This window comes from Pseudopipra pipra, chromosome 1 (assembly GCF_036250125.1).
Source record: "Pseudopipra pipra isolate bDixPip1 chromosome 1, bDixPip1.hap1, whole genome shotgun sequence".
Classification (NCBI taxonomy): Eukaryota; Metazoa; Chordata; class Aves; order Passeriformes; family Pipridae; genus Pseudopipra; species Pseudopipra pipra.
Window position 1 is genome coordinate 120,624,534 of NC_087549.1, and position 18,091 is coordinate 120,642,624.

Sequence of the window (18,091 nt, forward strand, 5' to 3'; positions counted from 1 at the left end):
ATATGGTGCTGGGAATAAAGGGGAGCAACAGTAGCATGTCTGTTAAAGGAAGCGATGCGCTATTTACATCGTGGTAAATATACACCAAAATAAACAAGTGGGTTTTTTTGGTAAAGAAATTATGACTCTCCACTCAAGTAAGAAATAAACTCCTTATCACCCAACTCTGAAATTCAAGAACCCTGTCTTTACCCCAAGGAGAGTATGTGGATAAGGGGAGAGTGTTTAAGGTTGCTAACCCAAGGCTCCCCAACATTCTGCATTTAGTTTTATTGGCTTTTGGGTCAGTAAAAAATGAGAAAAACGGTGAAAAGCTCCTCAACAAAGCTATAACTGCCAGTCTGGAAATCGGCAGGATACAAGTCAGTCACAGAATGGCTGAGAAAGGTATATGTTTTCCCCCCAATAGGATTCAGGACTAAATCTCAATTAAGCACTGATTGAAAATGGTTATCTCTTTCAAATGGTTTAAACATCTCAGTGATCTTTATTCTGTTAAGAATGATGTGATGTTTATGTCACAGAAGACCAGCACCTCAACAGATATCTTTCCATGGATTTGGAGAGAGCCATCGTGTGGTGGTCAGGAAGACTAAGCAAGTCTTTTTGCTTCATGAACCAACAGATTTACATTTACTCTGCATTGCATTTAGTCTTCTACATCCATGGGAAATGAATAAAGATGTGTTGCACTCCTACTTTTGCTGGCAGCCTATTAGAATGTGAACTCTCACCTGGTGCTTGTAGGAATGGCTCAGAGCAGAAGTGGGCAGAGCTCTCACCATTGCTTAAAGCACCTCAGTGGGACAGCCTATTCCTATTATTTTCCACACAGAAACTTTCATAGGGATAACAAACTTCAGATCACAGGGCAGTCATCCCAACTTCTTAACTTTCTCATTTTTTTCTGAGTTTGTACCATTTTTTATGTAGTGACATGTTCAATCTCTCTGCATTTGGTGAACGGCTGAGTCCATGTCTGAGAAGCTTCTGACTGAGGGAGTCCCATCCTGAAAACTGTATGTGAATTTCTACTTACTCCTGTAAGCAATTGCACTGGCATTCAGAAGTGTTTGAGTTGTGAGGGAAAATGTGGGGTTTGAAGAAACCACTTCCTATATGTTTCCAATTATTGGGGTGTGAGCACTGTATATTTCTGCTGTGGCAGTAATTTTTGCCAAGTGCATCTATGCTTTTAAACTTACTTTGCACATTTATTTTGATACTTTTCGATGCTCTGTGGATCCTATAGTACTTCTTGACCTTTCAAAGTGATAATCTTGCTTTCCAAGAGTTTATGACAGAATCCAGCTTTAAAGAATTGTAAAATAACTGAGCAAAATTTCCAGTGGTTATTGCAAAAAAACCCCAAACCATTCTGGTGTTTCTGACAGTTATAGGAAAGTGGGTTGGTTTCCTCTTTATCTGGGATGAAGGGCTAAAGCTTTTTTCTATTTCTTAGGGTTTTTTTAAATGCTTCCAAGTCTTCATTAGTAGTAGACTTTTTTTCAGGGGAGAGAGAGGGCCTGGTCATTGAAAAAAAAAATAGCAGAGACTCTCAACATGAGATAGGGTAAATAAATTTACTGAGCACTAAATTTATTGAGCACTTCCCAGCACCCAAATTCCAACACTTCCCCAAAAGGTTTCTGAATTACTCATTGCTCTAAAGATTGCAATTGTTTCTAGCATGTGGGTTGTGGGAGTACTGGACTCCAGAAAGCAAAGTGGATGCAATTTGGATCCTCAGTTTGCTTGAGATGCTCCTCTTTCCTCCCTGCCCTAAAGTCTGTGGCTGTTAGGGTCCTGTCTGTGGGTCCTTCTTCCTTTGCTATTCACGGCAGCACTCCCAAACTCAAGCAGTTCCTGGCCCTCTTTTGCTTTTGTGTAGCTGGCACAACAGATGGCTCGGGAATATACATGCTTTAGGGCCTCTCACATTCCAGCTCCCCCTTTCGAAATACAAACCCTCATCTAATATCCATAATCCTTCATGACAACTGTTTCACATTAAAAAGAGATATAAGTTTGGTTTGCTAAACAAAATTTCCTGAGGGCAGACCTGCTAATGATTAGCTGATGTAACAATGCCCAATAAAAGCAACTTATAGTGGTGAAGTAGATATTACCACACCCAATAACCAATGGAGTAATTTCATTGTTTGCTGATTTGTAGAATTCAATTGTGAAAAGTTTTAAGAAGACTAATGATGTAAGTTTTGCATTCACCTCATGAATACTTCAATAAGTTACTTGGATTTTATGAGCTATAACCCAACATCCGCCGTATTTCATTTGAATATTTGAAAATGCTTTACAAACAAGTCTCAGAAGACCATGATTTTTCTACACTGTCTCCTTAGTATACTGTTTATTTCTTCTCAGATCATTCAAATAAATAGGCAATGTTAATGGGGTAAGACATAACAGAAGTTGAGTAGAGTCAGTTTGTTTCCTTCCTTGCCAACACTAACATTTCTGTGAGTGTACATGAACTACTGTCAGCAGGATGTTGAAATGGCCATACAGTTCAGAAAGTAGAACAGAACCCAAACAGGGAAACTCACTGGGACGTGGGGTGCTGCATCAGCATCAGGTGTGAGAGTGGTGTCACTCTGAAAAGAGTGGTGACACTGGAAGGCAGGTGTTACTACCATGGGCAGGTTATGACCACAGTGGCCAGAGAGCCCTTGCACTGGTTCCGGTTTTGAACCTGTGCTTTCTCTTCGGTTTTTTGGTTTTGTTCGTTTGGGGTTTTTTCGGTTTTTTGTTTCTGTTTTTATTTTTTAATAGTTGTTCTGCTTTAGTTTGTTTTGTTTTATTGTTGTTGTTCTTTTTTTGATTTTTTCAAAGGAGAACACACTTTTACAAAGGTCTACATGAAGAATATAATATTTCATCTAGTGTTGCTCTGATGGGATTTTGGTAAATATTCAGGCAACGATCAGTAGTTTTAAAATAGTGGAGTTTGCCAGAGCTCTGTTGGCCTTTAGATTTTAGGATCAATTTGTAGCCAGTTTTACCTGAAATAGGAGAATTACTCACCTTTTACCTACCTTTATCCTAAAAAAAGAAATCTTGGTGCAGCAGCTTGTTTCTAACCATTGCAGGCAGCCCTGTCATAACAAATATAACTGTCACAAGCTCATTTCTCTCCTAAGGTTGGACAGGATGTAACTTACCTCATCTTTAAAGAATAACATTGGCACTCTTGCTCCCACTATCGCTGTCTCTTTAGAGACCAATATTCAAATGCAAAGAGTCAGTTCTTTCTGCCATACAACTTTATAATGAAAGATCTAAGTTCCAAGGGTGAAATGCATACCAAATTTTATTGAACCTGGAAAGAAAGGCTTTCTCATTGAGAATGCCCAGAATCAGTTTCACTTGGGCAAAATAATTACCTGCAGTTGTCACAGGTGAAAAGTGTTAGCCAAGGAAGCACATATGCCAGTCTATTAATTTTCTGAGAGACTAGGTAGGGTACTTTGAACTGTATTTCTCTGCCTAGTGGAGAAAAAAAACTGAGTATGTCCCTTGACTGATTCAAAACTGTATAATTAATGACTCCAGAGAGAGTGAGAAAGTTACAAAATTTTTGAAAGGGTATTCTGAGTTCTGAAATGACATATTTTAGCATCAAGTAATCAGCAGAGGAGATTCCCCAGCCCATTTTAATATTTAATACTTTATGCATGATGATATCAATCATTCTTACAAAGCACAAGCTCCTTAAAAATCTCCTATGTTTCTCCTTATCTCCAATTTTTACAGTAAGTATGCAGCACAATTTACTACTTAGGTGTGTGCATGGAATTTCTATCGGCACGAGTGCGAGCTGTGTGTGCTCCAAGTCACGGGTACAGTTTGGCCTTTGGGCAGTTCTTCAAATGAGCCCATGGGGAACAGTACCACACTGGGCTGCCAAAGGAGTTCTAATTTCCATGATTTTGTATAACTGAGGACTCGTATTTGCAACTTCCCAAAAGCAGTAAAGCTCTAGTCAAAATGTAGTTCCTAGATTGAAACCAAAGAAGCTGAGGGAAACCTTTGAAGCACTACCCCAATAGATTTTCTTTAAAGTTATTTTTATTTTCCTTGAAAGGCCATAGCTTTAATTAATCTTGATAATCATCTCCAGGTTATTTTGTTATAAGCCCATGCACAGACAGGATTATTATATACAATTCTGATTTCAACTCTGTTCACTTTGGGAAACTGCTGCTAAGGACACTTATTGTGGAGTAACTATGTCACTAAATGCTCGACTGTAAAGAAGTCCAGAGACTTTTTTTCCTCAGACCACAGTGAAGGTGAATGACTTGTCAGTTGGAACATACTGGTTTCATAAGGTAACCTAGGTGAAGACAATGCTCTTGAATTTATCTTTATGCCTTCGAGCATACTTTACATCCCTGGCTTTTCTCTGGATTTCCCACTTGCAGTTAGCTCCTGATGAATTCATCATGTCAGTAACGTAGAAAGAGAAGTCCGATAAACACTATGGCATCATTTCTGTGCATTTTTGCTCATGTATGTCTACTGTAGAGTCACTACAACATAAAAATGTTTACTTTGTCCAGTCTCCTTCTTCATAGAGACGTTATTTTCTTTCCTTGTTTAAATTGACTTGTATTCTCTCCATCCACCATCCCTTTAATGTAGCAGCTCCTGTTGCCTCTCTCTTTCCATGTGTCAGTATTTCCATTGTAAGCTCTTTAGTGCAATCATCTTCTCAGAGTGCGTGTTAATGTTATAAATAAATCCAGGCTCAATTTCACCCTTTGCTTTGGTCAATCTGATGTTCATCCATGCTTTCAAAGGTCTTGGAGCCTTTAAAATAAGCACCCATTGGTCACTTAAAAATCAGTGTTATGTACCATGCATGACCGGGAAAAAATCATCAAAGTAGGTGAATATTATCTGATGCTGTATATCTACCTACATTAAAAGATATAATCCTTGTATTTGTGAATGAATCACTGGGAATAACATTGCTATAATAATTATTTTTTTTTAGTATGGTATTGCAGAAGAAACCACTAGTCTGCTCCAGAACTTATTTTATGGTGAGAGACGGAGTAAGATATGATAATAATGAAGATGGAAACCCATGCTCTCTTGTGTTTCCCATCAAACACAGAATCAGAAGAATGTCAAACCTATGCAGGAATAAATTACAATAGTGCATAGCAATTCCACTGCCTAAGCAATAGTAAGTGGTGTCATTTTAGACACCCTACCTGCCTTTCACCTTCCTTTCCTGAGGCTGCAGATGTGCTATAGAGTCCTATGTCACATTTGCCAGACTCAAGCAGGTATCTCGGAGCCACAGGGCATCAATTTTACTTTGCGTCTATTGCTTTAAGTGCCTGTGCTTTGGCACTTGGATTGGTCTTTATATGCCCTGAGTCCTAGTTAAATGCCTTGGCCTGAACACATTTTTTTTCTTTTGAAGATGGAAATTCCCCTGCCATTACAAGTAGCATGGAATTTAATTTTTCATTGTGGAAGGTATTGCAATGGAAGCAAATGTCTTATGCTTCTCAAAGACATAAAGGCATAATGCAAACATGAAAACTGCATGTCTACAAGACAAATTGAAAACTTTCTCTCCTCCCGTTCCTTTGAAAGAAAATGTGGAGTGAAACACAAAAATTCTCAATAATCCCTGTTTTGTAAGATTATGAACATTTTAAGTGATTTATTATCACACCAGGTATTTTCTTTACCACACTTGGCTTTGAAACACTCTTTTAAATACAAACATACCCTCTATTACTTGCATGGTGTAATACCGTAAGCACCAGGGTGCAGCGATGGTGGGTGGGCTTTTTTCTTTTTCTTCATAAACACAGGAATTCTCTAATGTTGTAAGTACCAGCACACATGAATGATCCATGTGGGATGGTCCCATTCTCCCACTCCTCTGCTGCCTCTCTTTCAGTTAATTCCGTAAAGTCTCACAAGTGTTGGAAGGTGGAAGATGAAGTCATGCAAATCAACACACCTTAAATCACTGGGAACAAAGGAACCCTGTTGATCTCCCCAGACTTTTCCACCCAGGAATGAAAACGCACATAAGGCATACCAAATGCTTCTGCTTGTAACAGAAGTGCTGATTCCTCTTTTTAGGCCAAATGCTACTCTTAGATGCATACATGAAGTCCAGCTGAGGGAAATGGAAGCCAAATGGAGCATCCACTAGCAGAATTTGACCCAGAGATACCAGGGGAATACCTAGTCTTGATAATTGACTGCAGTGGTGACACTGAGGTTGTTAACTACATTAAAAAGTGATGTCCCCCATTACAGTAATTTTGCTGTGATCTCCCCTATGATGCAGGCAGAAGCCTCTCCTATATTTCCCTCTATTCTCATCTCAAGCAATCTAAGTCAACATGTCCAATGTGCAACAATTTTTCACCAAAAAAAATGTGTTTGAATGTCTCTGACAGTGATTATGTACTCTCAATAAAATGGGACAAACGATGCATTTTCTTGGTGAAACCTATTTATTAGAAGCTGGGAGAGATGTGAAGAGCCAGATTCTCAGCTGCACTGAGACATTTTGTGTTGTTAGAACAATGGGACCAAAAGGGGATGGATCTTCCCACAGTGCAGTTTATTCCATTGTTGGGAAATCTGTAGCCCAAGTGGCTTCTGCAGCTGGTGGCAGGCAGAACGCTGAAGACAGGAGATGATAGGACTAGTATTGCTGTTCCCTGCCCTTGCAAGCTCTTGATAAACAGCTGGTTTAGCTTAGAGCAGCCCCAAGCCTTTTTTTTTTAACTTCTCATGATCTGGTTTAGATAAATTTAGAACTGGGAAGCAGCAGCCAGCTCCATTGTCATCCTTCTACCTTATAGATGCAACTGGCAGCTGTGGGGTACTGCTAAAAATACTGAGGGACTTGCTGCTTATCCCCATCAGATACACAGGAGGCTGTGCTGTACCTGCTGCCATCCAGGCAGGCAGCTTCCTATAAAGAGGCACCCCCTTTCTCCCTGATGTAAAAATTTACTCTGCTCTTAAAAAATCCTGGTTACACACGTCCCTTCAGAGTCTTGGGGGCAAAGAAACCCCTTGTGTGCTTATCTGCAATGGCTGCTGTGTGGGGAAGTGAAGTCGGTGTCTCCAAACCCACCAGACCACATGCTCAGCCCACGCTGTCCAGAAGAAGTGGAACCATGGCTTTGTGCCTCATGTGTGGACAGGGAGGTCCCTGCTCACTTTTCCCTCAATGATGGGGCAAGTCTTCTCTCTCTTCTTTACCAGCCCTTTCCTTTTATGAAACCAGTTGGAGCTTTGTGACTGCTACCCATCTGACTTTTTGAAATTGTCTGACCGATTCAAAAGTTATTAGGAGGGAGATAAAGATGTATATTCACTGCCCTGCATGCAGTACATATGCATTGTTTCATTAGGAAACTAGATCTAAAATAGAAACAAGAAATGTAGCTAATTTTGGTCATGTTCTTAGTGCTGGATTTACATTAAATTAATTACACCAGTAATGCCACTTGTTCTTAGCAATATGACAACCCCAAAGGTTTACTGCTTTTTTGCACCCCTGTAACCAATTACATCAGGGCAAGGCAAGTCTAAATTGCTATCAGTAGAATAGTAGCATTTTAAAATCACTTTGTGGGGTGTGTATCACTTCAGAAGGTTCTGAGTAACCATGAATCAAGCTTTGAACCTCTTACCACATGTTAGGAGTCCATCTAAATCTTCTCATCCTCTTAGTGAAGAACAATAGCTTTCACTTGAAGAGACAGTATTAGACGGCAAAATGGATTTAAAAAAAAGGAGGGGGAAGGAAAAATAATCAAAAAACTTTCAATCACTTGACTTACAGATGCAACTAATTGATTTGAGAGTTGGCAGGGGAGTGCCATGGCAGCTAGTTTGATGTAGTAATTAATGCAATCATCCCTCTTTGTTATTACTTTAATAAGGTAAACACCCTGTTAAAATAAACTGAAACAGTTGTCTCTAGCCCAGAGCTTGCAGTTGTGGTGAGCAGTGTAATAACCCCACTATGTAAAACTTGGACAGGAAAGAATGAATTACATTAATCCCCGAAGGTTCTTACTGCAGACTTTTGAAGTTTTAACTTTAGAGTGGAAAAGGAGATCTGAAACTTGGAGGCTATTCGCCCTATGGCTTCTGAGAGAAAGCAATGTGTGTCTGCTTGAGCACCCTGAATCCAGCTAATACAAGCTGGAGATAAGCTCAGTTTCTGCAAACACTCAAACGTGTGCTTATCTGCCCTTCCACAAATAGTCCCACGGTACTAAAAGTTAAGCACAGGCATAAAAATCAGCACTTGCACAGGTAGCTTCTGTACTGTTTTAGAGGATCAGTATGAAGGAGGAGAGTTTCAGTTTTGGTTTTAACCTACTGACTGTTTTTTAGAAGTAGTTTCCAGCAAAACCCACTTTCAGTAGCATGCTTCAAAGGGCTGCTTTATTTGTTTGGATTGCTTGCTTCAGATATTCATTCTAAACAACAGCATTTAGAAGGAAGAAGCTGTGCTGTGTTGTTAAGGATCCCTCCAATAAAAGGGAGTTGCTAGACCACAGCAAAATTGGAAAAAAAAACCAAAACAACTTTCTGGTGAATAGTAACAACATTTTTCTCTCCTGTTTACTTTACAGAGATTTAACTGTAAGATGTGTGCAATGCAGAATTTTATTCAGATATTTGAGATTTGTCTTAGGTCCTAAAACTCTTGTTTTAGTGCTTTCACCTAAAATGCATGAGCACTTCTTTGGATTGAAATCTTTGCACATGGCCTGAAAACCTTCAAATTGCTTTTATGCAAAACCTGTCCAGCCTCTTTGAGAAATCCTATGTGGCCAAAAGACTTGGGTTTCTTCTCAGTTCCTGCTCTTCCCATTGACACCTCAAGCCTTACTCACCCAAATGATAATTTATGAGATTCCCATAAGATATAGGTCCAAAGATGAATTATATCACTGGAAATGCATGAGTAACTTTTGTGATGAATAATGTAGTTTCCAAGACAGTGAGTGCAGGGTATATTGTACTATGGTAGATTTACAGTGCAAATAACAAGGGGTTATGGCCTCCTTATTCACATCAGCCAGCTTAATGTGCTCCGGGTGTCATGAGCAGAAAAGGCTCAATTTGTGGAATTTTAACTTTATTATTTATTGCAAATTAACATAAATCTCTGATTACTAATTAAGGTACTGAAAAAAGTTGGGTGGGAACATTGATCTGCTGGAGGGTAGGAAGGCACTACAGGGGGATCTGGACAGACTGCATTGATAGGACAAGGCCAGTTGTATGAGGTGCAACAAGGCAAAGTGACAGGTCCTGCACTTGGGTCACAACAACCCCAGGCAGCACTACAGGCTTGGAGCAGAGTGGCTGAAAAATTGCCCGGCAGCAAGGGAGCTGGGGGTATTGGTCAGCAGCCATTTGAACATGAGCCAGCAGTGTGCCCAGCTGGCCAAGAAGGCCAATGGCATCCTGGCCTGTATCAGAAACAGTGTGTCCAGCAGGACCAGGGCAGTGATTGTCCTCCTGTACTCGGCACTGCTGAGGCCACACCTCAAATCCTGTGTTCAGTTTGGGGCCTCTCACTACAAGAAAGACACTGAGGTGCTGGAATGTGTCCAGAGAAGGACAATGGAGCTGGTGAATGGTTTGGAGCACAAGCCTTATGAGGAGAGGCCAAGGTTGCTTATGCTGGAGAAAAGGAGCCTCAGGGGAGACCTTATCACTCTCCACAACTACCTGAAAGGAGATTGTAGCAATGTGGGGGTTAGTCTCTTCTCCTAAGTAACAAGTGATAGTTGCACCAGGGAAGGTTTAGATTGGATATTAGGAAAAATTTCTTAATGGAAAGGGTGGTCAAGCACTAGAGTAGGCTGCCCAGGGAATCATCATTTAGATACCTGGAGGTATTTAAAAGATGGTAGATGTAACACTCTGGGGCATGGTTTAGTGGTTACATAGCAGTGCTGAATTAATGGTTGGACTTGATGATCTTGGAGGTCTTTAACAACCTTAATGATTCTATGATTCATGCCATACTGGTCACACTTCCACACTGGTCATCCCTTGCTACCAAACAACTACTATTCATGTTCAATGCACAGGGGCCCTCTGCACACTGTGCCATCCCCTCTATAGAGACCTCAGCGTTGCTCGTCTTATGTTCTTTCAGGATTAGCATTTTAACAGGAAAAGCTTCAGAGAGCTGAAGACTGTTCTTGCTGTGCCAAGGAGAGGGATACGTTATTCACAGCACATGGTTGTGTATGCTCCTTAATAAACTCCAGAGTTTTACTCTTGCTGAACATTTTCTTGTCAAATTTTCAATTTGTCATTTCAACAATGGTTGAAGTTGATAATAGAAATAGTCTGCATAGTCCATGGAGAAAGCTGCTGAGATATATATTTCCTAGAATCATAGAATGGTTTGGGTTGGAAGGGACCTTGAATATCATCTACTTATACATAAAGAGTAAGGATGCCACTTATAATGAGAACTCAATTCCCTTGCTTTCATTCTTTGACTGGAAGTCTTCATTCACATTCCTACAGTTACAGCCTCATACTTGGTTTCTTGCTGAAAATAATCAGCTCTAAAATAGGAAAGAGAAGAAATCACCAGTGAAATCCCCTTCATTTCTTCTTAGGGACCATTGCAGGAGGAGTGAGAAGTCAGCCCTTTGAACTCATCAAGTTTTTCAGCTCCCTGCCCCAGATAAAAGAGCAGCTGTGAGAAACTAGAGCCATTACGTGAGTCAGGGCAGCATTTCCCCATTGCTGCTACCCTGGTGGGGCTGCCACCAAAGTGATGAACACGGTTCCCTGTTCTGGCAAGAAATGTATTGCGCTGTCTCTTTTTTATATGAAACCCAGTGACCACGCAGCCACGGCGCTGGCCGACGTGGGGAGGAAACAATTCCAGAAGCTTTGGGTAGTAACTTTTGCCTTTGCTGGGGTTTGATCAGTTAATTTTCAGTCGAATCAGTTCACGGGTACAGTTTGCCCTGTAGCCACCGATGTTAAGACAGGAAGGAAAAGCATCACCACCGGCGTTGACAGCGACCCGCCCCGCGAGCTGACACCGGCACGGCCGTCGCCCCCCGGGGCCGAGCAGGCCGGACCCCGCCCGGAGCCGGCGCCGCAGCCGTGCTGGCCGGGCACAGGCGGCTCCGGCCTCCTGAGCTTCCCGGCCGTGCCACAGGGGGGCACGGCCGCACCGGGAACGCGCCGCCACGAGCCGAGCGAAACGGGCCGAGTCGAGCCCTGCCGTGCCATGTCGTATTGTGCCGAGCCAAGCCGGGCCGAGCCGCACCAGCACCGTGTCCTGGTGCACCCAGCCCGTCTCGCCCCGCCGTGCCGCAGCGCCCGCGGCCGGTCCCGGTTAGCGCGGGTTCGGTCCCGGAGAGATGCCCCGTCTGTGCTGGCCGCAGCCAGACCTCCGCCCGCGGCTGGGCCGGCCGGCGGGGCCGGGGCCGCCTGGCCGGGCAAATGCACCTGCCGGAGATGTTGTAGAACTTGGGGCCTCTCCGTGTTCGTCCTCGGCCACCGGCTCGTTTGGCCCGGGCGGGAGCGGGGCTGGTGTCCGCCGGGCTGGATGGCGGCAGGTGAGGGAGTGGGCTCTGCGATGCTCCCACTCACTGCCGGCCTCGGGGTTTGGTAGCGGGAAACGATGGGCTTGGTAGTGTCCATGGGAGAGCTGAACGATTCGTGGAAGGCAGAGAAGCGTCTCCACCTCACTCCACTGCCCCAAAGGTGTGTGTGAACAGAGGGACACTTGCTCTCTGCAAAGCTGCCCTTCCTCAGTTGGGCAAGGCGAGCAGAAGAGGCATTTCCCCCTCAAAATCTCTTGCTCTTGCTCTACTTGTAGGCCACAGTTCCCTGCGTGTGTACGTGCACACGAGAGCAAACCACTGCAGAGCTCAGCAGGACGGTCCCTCTGTGCATTTTGCACACATCTGCAGGACAAGGGTCTTCCATTATTACAGGTGAAGCTGGGGCAGAAGGGAGCCCTTTTAAAACCAGGGGACTGAATTTTATAGTGGACTGAATGGGCATCAGAGAGCAAACGTACCTCTAAGGAGTGAACGTCAGAGGACTCTGTGCCAACCATAATAATCAGTGTGACTAATAGAGAACACCGAGAACTGTTCCATTATATCATGAGACATTACATCGTGCTTGAAAAAATAGTCTTTGATGACATGCAAAGGATTGGCAAGTGCATTTCAGAGAATCCTCCTTCATTTCTTCAAGGATTTCAACTCATGTTCATTATGTTATGCATAATTTAACTTTCTCAGCGGTTATACTGAACTTGCTCCTTTGGGTTTTACATGTTCATCATTTAAATTTGGGGGAACAGAAGGTGTGTAAGCTTATTTTTAAAGTTACTCATTTATAGTTCCTTGGAGGAATTAGAAACTGGGACTTTACAATAATTTTGTCATGTATTTCTAGACCTCGCCCAACATGCCACAGTTTTGCAAGATGCCAGATATTAGCAAAACTCAGTTTGCGCTTAGTCTCACAGACCCTACAGAGTAATATTTCCATATAAAATATTATGATATCAACTCTCATTTTTTTGGTAACTTTAATATCACAAGTGTCAATCAGGAAGGAGGTTGTTGCCTTTATTACAATGAATATAGTAGAGCAAAAGAACTTTTTAGAAAATGAATATGCTCTGGGGAAATTCAATAAATCTTTGTGAGAAGAAAAAAGGTCTTATATATAAATATATAAAAGCTGGCTTTGTATTGTCCAAAAGTTGCTTAGTGCTAAAGGAGTAAATGTATTGTAAATCAATGGTGGGTCCCATAGCACATTATGGCATATTTTATTGGGTTTTTACCTTAAGGTAAGGTCTTTTATTAAAAGTATATAAGCGCACACGCTGTTGAATAACTTGTTTTTCACAGTGCTGTATGCATAATGGAGAGTGGGGTTTTTTTATTTGCTTCATTAAACATTCCTGTAATTAATGCATTTAATGGGAATCCAGCAGTAACGAATATAAAATTTATTGTGGTTTTAAAAAAACTGCTTCTGTTACTAGATTTTCCATTAGCAAATGGGGATGACCAAATTCCTCAAAATATTTCTGCACTCACCCCAGAAATCTCCTGCTAAAACAGGTGATGTTTTCAACTGTGTAATGGGAAAGAAATGCCACATAAATAATCCTCGTGAAGGATTCAGTATAAATCCAAAAAGTGTCTTTAAAATAATCCTCAAACTCCTCTGTCTCAAGCTTGATAAGAAGACGTCTGTATTAGCACTGGAGCTTGCTGGGTGAGTTATTAGGTGTTGAAAGACACCGTCTAGGAAGTCTGACCCATCAGAATTTGAATGTAAAAGGCAAGTGACAACTTCATGAATACATGAAAAGCCTTAGAGCTGGTCCCAAAGCCCTCTTTCCCCGTCTGAAAAGCCCGTTTATCTTCGGATGAATAAGAGTTACAGAATTGGAACCTAAGGAGAAAATCAGTGGTATCCGTGGCCAAGGGAATGTCTCCCTCCCACCCATTTGATTAGAACCATGTGCAAGTTTGGCTAATGAGACTGTAGGGCTTTCCCCTCGCCTCTGTGGATGATTGTGGCATTTTATTTGAATGCCGATATGGTTTCCCATTCCTGTTCCTTGCAAGCTTTTGGTCTGGGCAAATAAAAAAGGAGATGTCAGAACCAGAGAATCTTTTTACAGTGTATAAAAATCTTCCCATCTAATCCAAGAGGAAATCATAATGTGAAGAACATCGGTGTTTTAATGGCCTCCTAATGAGGACAAGCTTGGCCAGATCTTTGAAGAAGACAAATGGAAAGTAAAACAGCTCATTTCTCCTTGAGGGCAAGCATTATGATTTCTAGGGAGGACTGCACGGATATGCCTTCATCAGGTAAAGCTTTGCCTGCCTGCAGTCTCCTGGCAGGGCCCTGATGTACGGGCTGTTGGTAAGCACAGGAAGGGGGAGTAGGAGAGTGGGGGGTGTGCTCACGTGTTCTGGTTTCTCTGTCAGTCTATTGCTCTCTGTGTACTGCTGGGAAAATGAAGACAATTATATTTACCTAAATCCCCACATGATTAAGGCACTAAATTAAAGCCTGAGAAGCACTTGAAACTTTCAGATGAAAGAGCCCATAGATGGACAGCCTGCTTGTAACCTCACGTTTGGAGTTCTCCCTAAGGTGTGGGGGATACACAGCAAACACTCTGTATAGCTGCAGATAGGTGATCACATCTAATTTATAAGCCCTCATTACTCCCTCCTGACAGGTTTGGATGTTTGCCTTCCTAGTTTCAAGGCTAGTGTCAATCCATTTAAAATTAATATTTTTCGTTCCTCTCTCCACCTCATGCATTTAAAAGCTGTCCTTGGCTTCCCCTCCCAGCTGCTGGCTCGATGGAGCAGTGGCTGATGGAGCTCTGCTTTGTTGCTCTGATGGGTTCCTACTGCTCTCATACAACATTAGAAGTAGAGCTTTCCTGGAAAAGGGACTGCCTTGCTCCTGACTTCAGCAAGCCAAGGCAGTTTAATTTCCAATTGGGAAAAACGGGCCTTTCTCATCCTGTCCCAGAAACAAGCTGTGAGTGCCAGGGGTGTGGGTGTTGTGCTTCCTCTGTGGCACCATCCCTTGACAGGGCTCAGCCATGTGCACTCCCCTTGCTTGGCGTGGGCTTGCAAGGAAAGGAGAAATGTTTTTTTGAGAGGCATCAAAATGGTACCTGTTTTTGCTGCTGCAAAAAGGACTTTTTACAATTCTCCTTGAGTGACATGTGGCATAACATGGCAGAGGAAATTGCCCTCATGGAGATATGCCTGAAGGTCTTAAAAATGTGAGTTCTGCTTTGGAAAGCCACTGTAAAAAGAATTTTAAAAAGACCACATTGTAATCAGTAGCTGGGGTTTCCCTCTCCCTGCAGAGTAAGGATTGCTGACTCTTTGAAGGCAAAGAGTAGGTCATGTTTTAAAGCTACTTTTGGCTTTGTGGGCTTTGGAGGGGAAGGACAGCTCTAGGTGAAGTCTTACTGGTGGGTCACAGCACCAGAAGTGCACTCAGTTGGGCAAACCACACAGGGACAATGGGGCAGTACCACCGCCACTGAGGTCACAGGCTGCAGACACCATCTCATTTCAGTTTCTGTCTGGTGCCCTGGGCACAGCACAGGGGTACAGCCTCCCCATGCAGCAACTCACAAACATTTTGGCCATCTCCATCTCACCACCTTCCCTGTTCTCGGCTCACTCCCTGCCCACCCACCTGCACACTGTCCTGCCTGCCCTCTCCAGGCTCTGCACACAGACAGCTGCATGGTTTACCACACCAGTGCTACACTGGCAACATGATAAATACCTTTTCACTGCATTTTTTCCCTGTTTTACTCAGTCAGATTGGCTTGAGACACAGGCAGCCTAATGGCAGAACCTTGGTTTAGCTCAGCTTTTGCAGAGTGGTGGCAGGAGTCACCTGCAGTGCCAGTGCCAAGAGGGTCAGTACAATAGGAACCCTGCGAATCTTGCTGCCAGTGCAGCCAGGATGCTATGCCATTGTATTCCTGCAGAAATGTGGGGCTGGGAGTGTCCCTGCAGGTCCTCCACCTCATCCCACATGGTACAAGCACAAAGAGGTAGCAGAAACATCTTCACAGAGGGCTATTTTAGGGGATGAGTTTAGGATTGCAGGAATTGGGCACCAAGGGGATGTCAGTCAGTTCGGGTTGCACTTACTCCCTCTGAATGATAAAAACTACGCCTCTAAAACCAGCCACCATTGCAGCAAGACAGTGGTAGCAAAGCTTCTACTCCCTCCTCCTCTCCATTCGGCTTCTGAAAACTGCCTGGCTTTAATTCTGTCAATTTAACATATAGATCAAAATACAGGGAATAGCTACAGCAAAACACTGACAACAAAAAACCCAAGCCAAAACAATGACTGGTGTTGGTATACCCAACACAACCCTGTGTAACTGGAGTCCACAGATGTGTCCCACTGCAGACAGTTCCTTTTTCTTATCCATGGCTACGTGTTGTCTTTATAGCACAGCTTCTTGAAGCTAAGAAAAACTTTTACTAAGCTAGAATTGGCTCAGCCACCTTAGAACACAGAAAGAAAATGATTAGTGAAACAAAAGAGAAAGTTCAAGGAGGATATTAGAGTCTTTCCATACATAACCTCCTGTCTTCCTATGGGATCCATTACAATCCAGAGGGCCCCAGATTTCAACTAATCGGTTTCTGCCTTTATTTATTTTTTCTCGACTCAATTTCCTACATGAACTGGCCAGTTATGTCAAATATTTTTCTTTCTTTTAAGTTGACTTGCTGTCAGCTGAATGCAATGCCCTGTGAAAACACCTGCTGACCTGCTGTATACACACACACATATACACACATCTCTACCATCTGCCTCTATATATCTCTATCAACTACATGTGTCTATAGAACCTGTGTCTACCTATCTATATGTCTATATGTCTATATTACTTGCTTTTAGAGTGGGGCTTACAGGTTGCAAATTCCTCAAGTCTCTGCAAAATACACTTTCAAGAGCCTCTCTCTTTTGGGAAGAGGCAGCTGCCTCATTGCTTCTAGTTCAGGCTGCTCTGGCTTGCTCTGCAGGCACGTCCTGGGGGAATGGACTGATCAGGTTCACTAATGGTTAGGCTTTCATGGTATTTGCTTACCTAACACAATCAGAACACGCACCTTAAATATTTTATCAGGTTTGCTGGGTCATTCTCATACTGTGACATTGTGTTGCTGGAGAATAGAGTACGCTGGAGAAAAAATGGTGCTCAAGAGTGCCGCAGAAAGAGAGTTTTAAGCAAATGGCAGCACTAATGCCCTTCTTAGAGCCACTAAAACAAAAGTCCCTGTGGCAGCACAGCAAATTAGAGGCAAAAAAAAAAAAAGTTAGGGCAATTGCAATAACAAAGCAGACCAAAGAGCTGACCAAATGGTCCCATTGGCTGTGATTTGAAGGCTGGTGGTGGTCCTGGTTTAACTTTGATCCCTCCTTTCTGATGCTTGATTAATTTTTTTAATCCCTTGAGACAAGTTCTCAGAAAATTTTTGTGATTAATGTTGTGCTTATTCCCTGTGGGACAAGCTCAGAAATGACTGTAAGTAAAATCTTTTTGTAAAAAAAGTGGGTTCATTCTGGGGGTAGTCCCAGAGCTGGAGTCTCCCAGCCTCAGCGACAAGTAGCTATTGGGGAGAAGAAAATTGGTTTTCCCTCTAAACCATCCCATTGCCTGGCTTCAGCCAGGCGGTGCTGACTCCAGGTGGGCAGGGAAAGCTGAGAGGTAGGTCTGTACTGCAAGACTTTGCTAGAGCACTAGGTAGAAAGTGTTGTTAATGGGTGGACCATAACCAACTGCACCATTTCTGAGCCTGTCCCCAAGGGCTACATGTGGCAAGATTCCCCAAGAGGGGGTCAGATGTGCTTTGTCTCTTTAATGCTGAGGGTGAGTGATAGTGAAGGGCTTTGCATCCTTGCATGTCTAGTGTTCCCTCTACCCTACTATTTTTTAAAAATCACCCCAAAATTAACAGAAAAGTACTCATGTCTGCCTGCTTCTCCATTCCCCTGTTGAAAGGTTTCTTTAGTACCTGTCCAATTCCAGTTTCTCAGCTCTTGCACGAGCTTTCATCTGGGCTCATTTAGGTTCACCCCCTCCCCCTAGCCCTGCACCCCTTCTTTGGGGAGCTGATTGCTTTCTTCAAATTACTGTTGTTGCTGTTATGCTGCATGATTCATGCCAATGCCTTTGGGTACCTACAGTGCCCTCTGTGCTAGCTTATCATCCCTACTGAAACTCTATGTTACATTGCCATTAGTTTTGAGTGCACTTACAGCAAGTAGCTGAGGCTCAGACTGGGTTCAGGAGAAAGCTGGGGACAGGTTGAGAGGCAAAGTGGGTTCAACCAAAGTATGAGGGGCTGGTGCCACAGAGGGAAGGAGTGTCTCTCTACCATTGCTCTGACTAGCATAAACTGGGGCAACGTTCTTGCTGATGCAGCATGGCCTCATCTTAGTCTAGTTCTGGCTGCCTCCC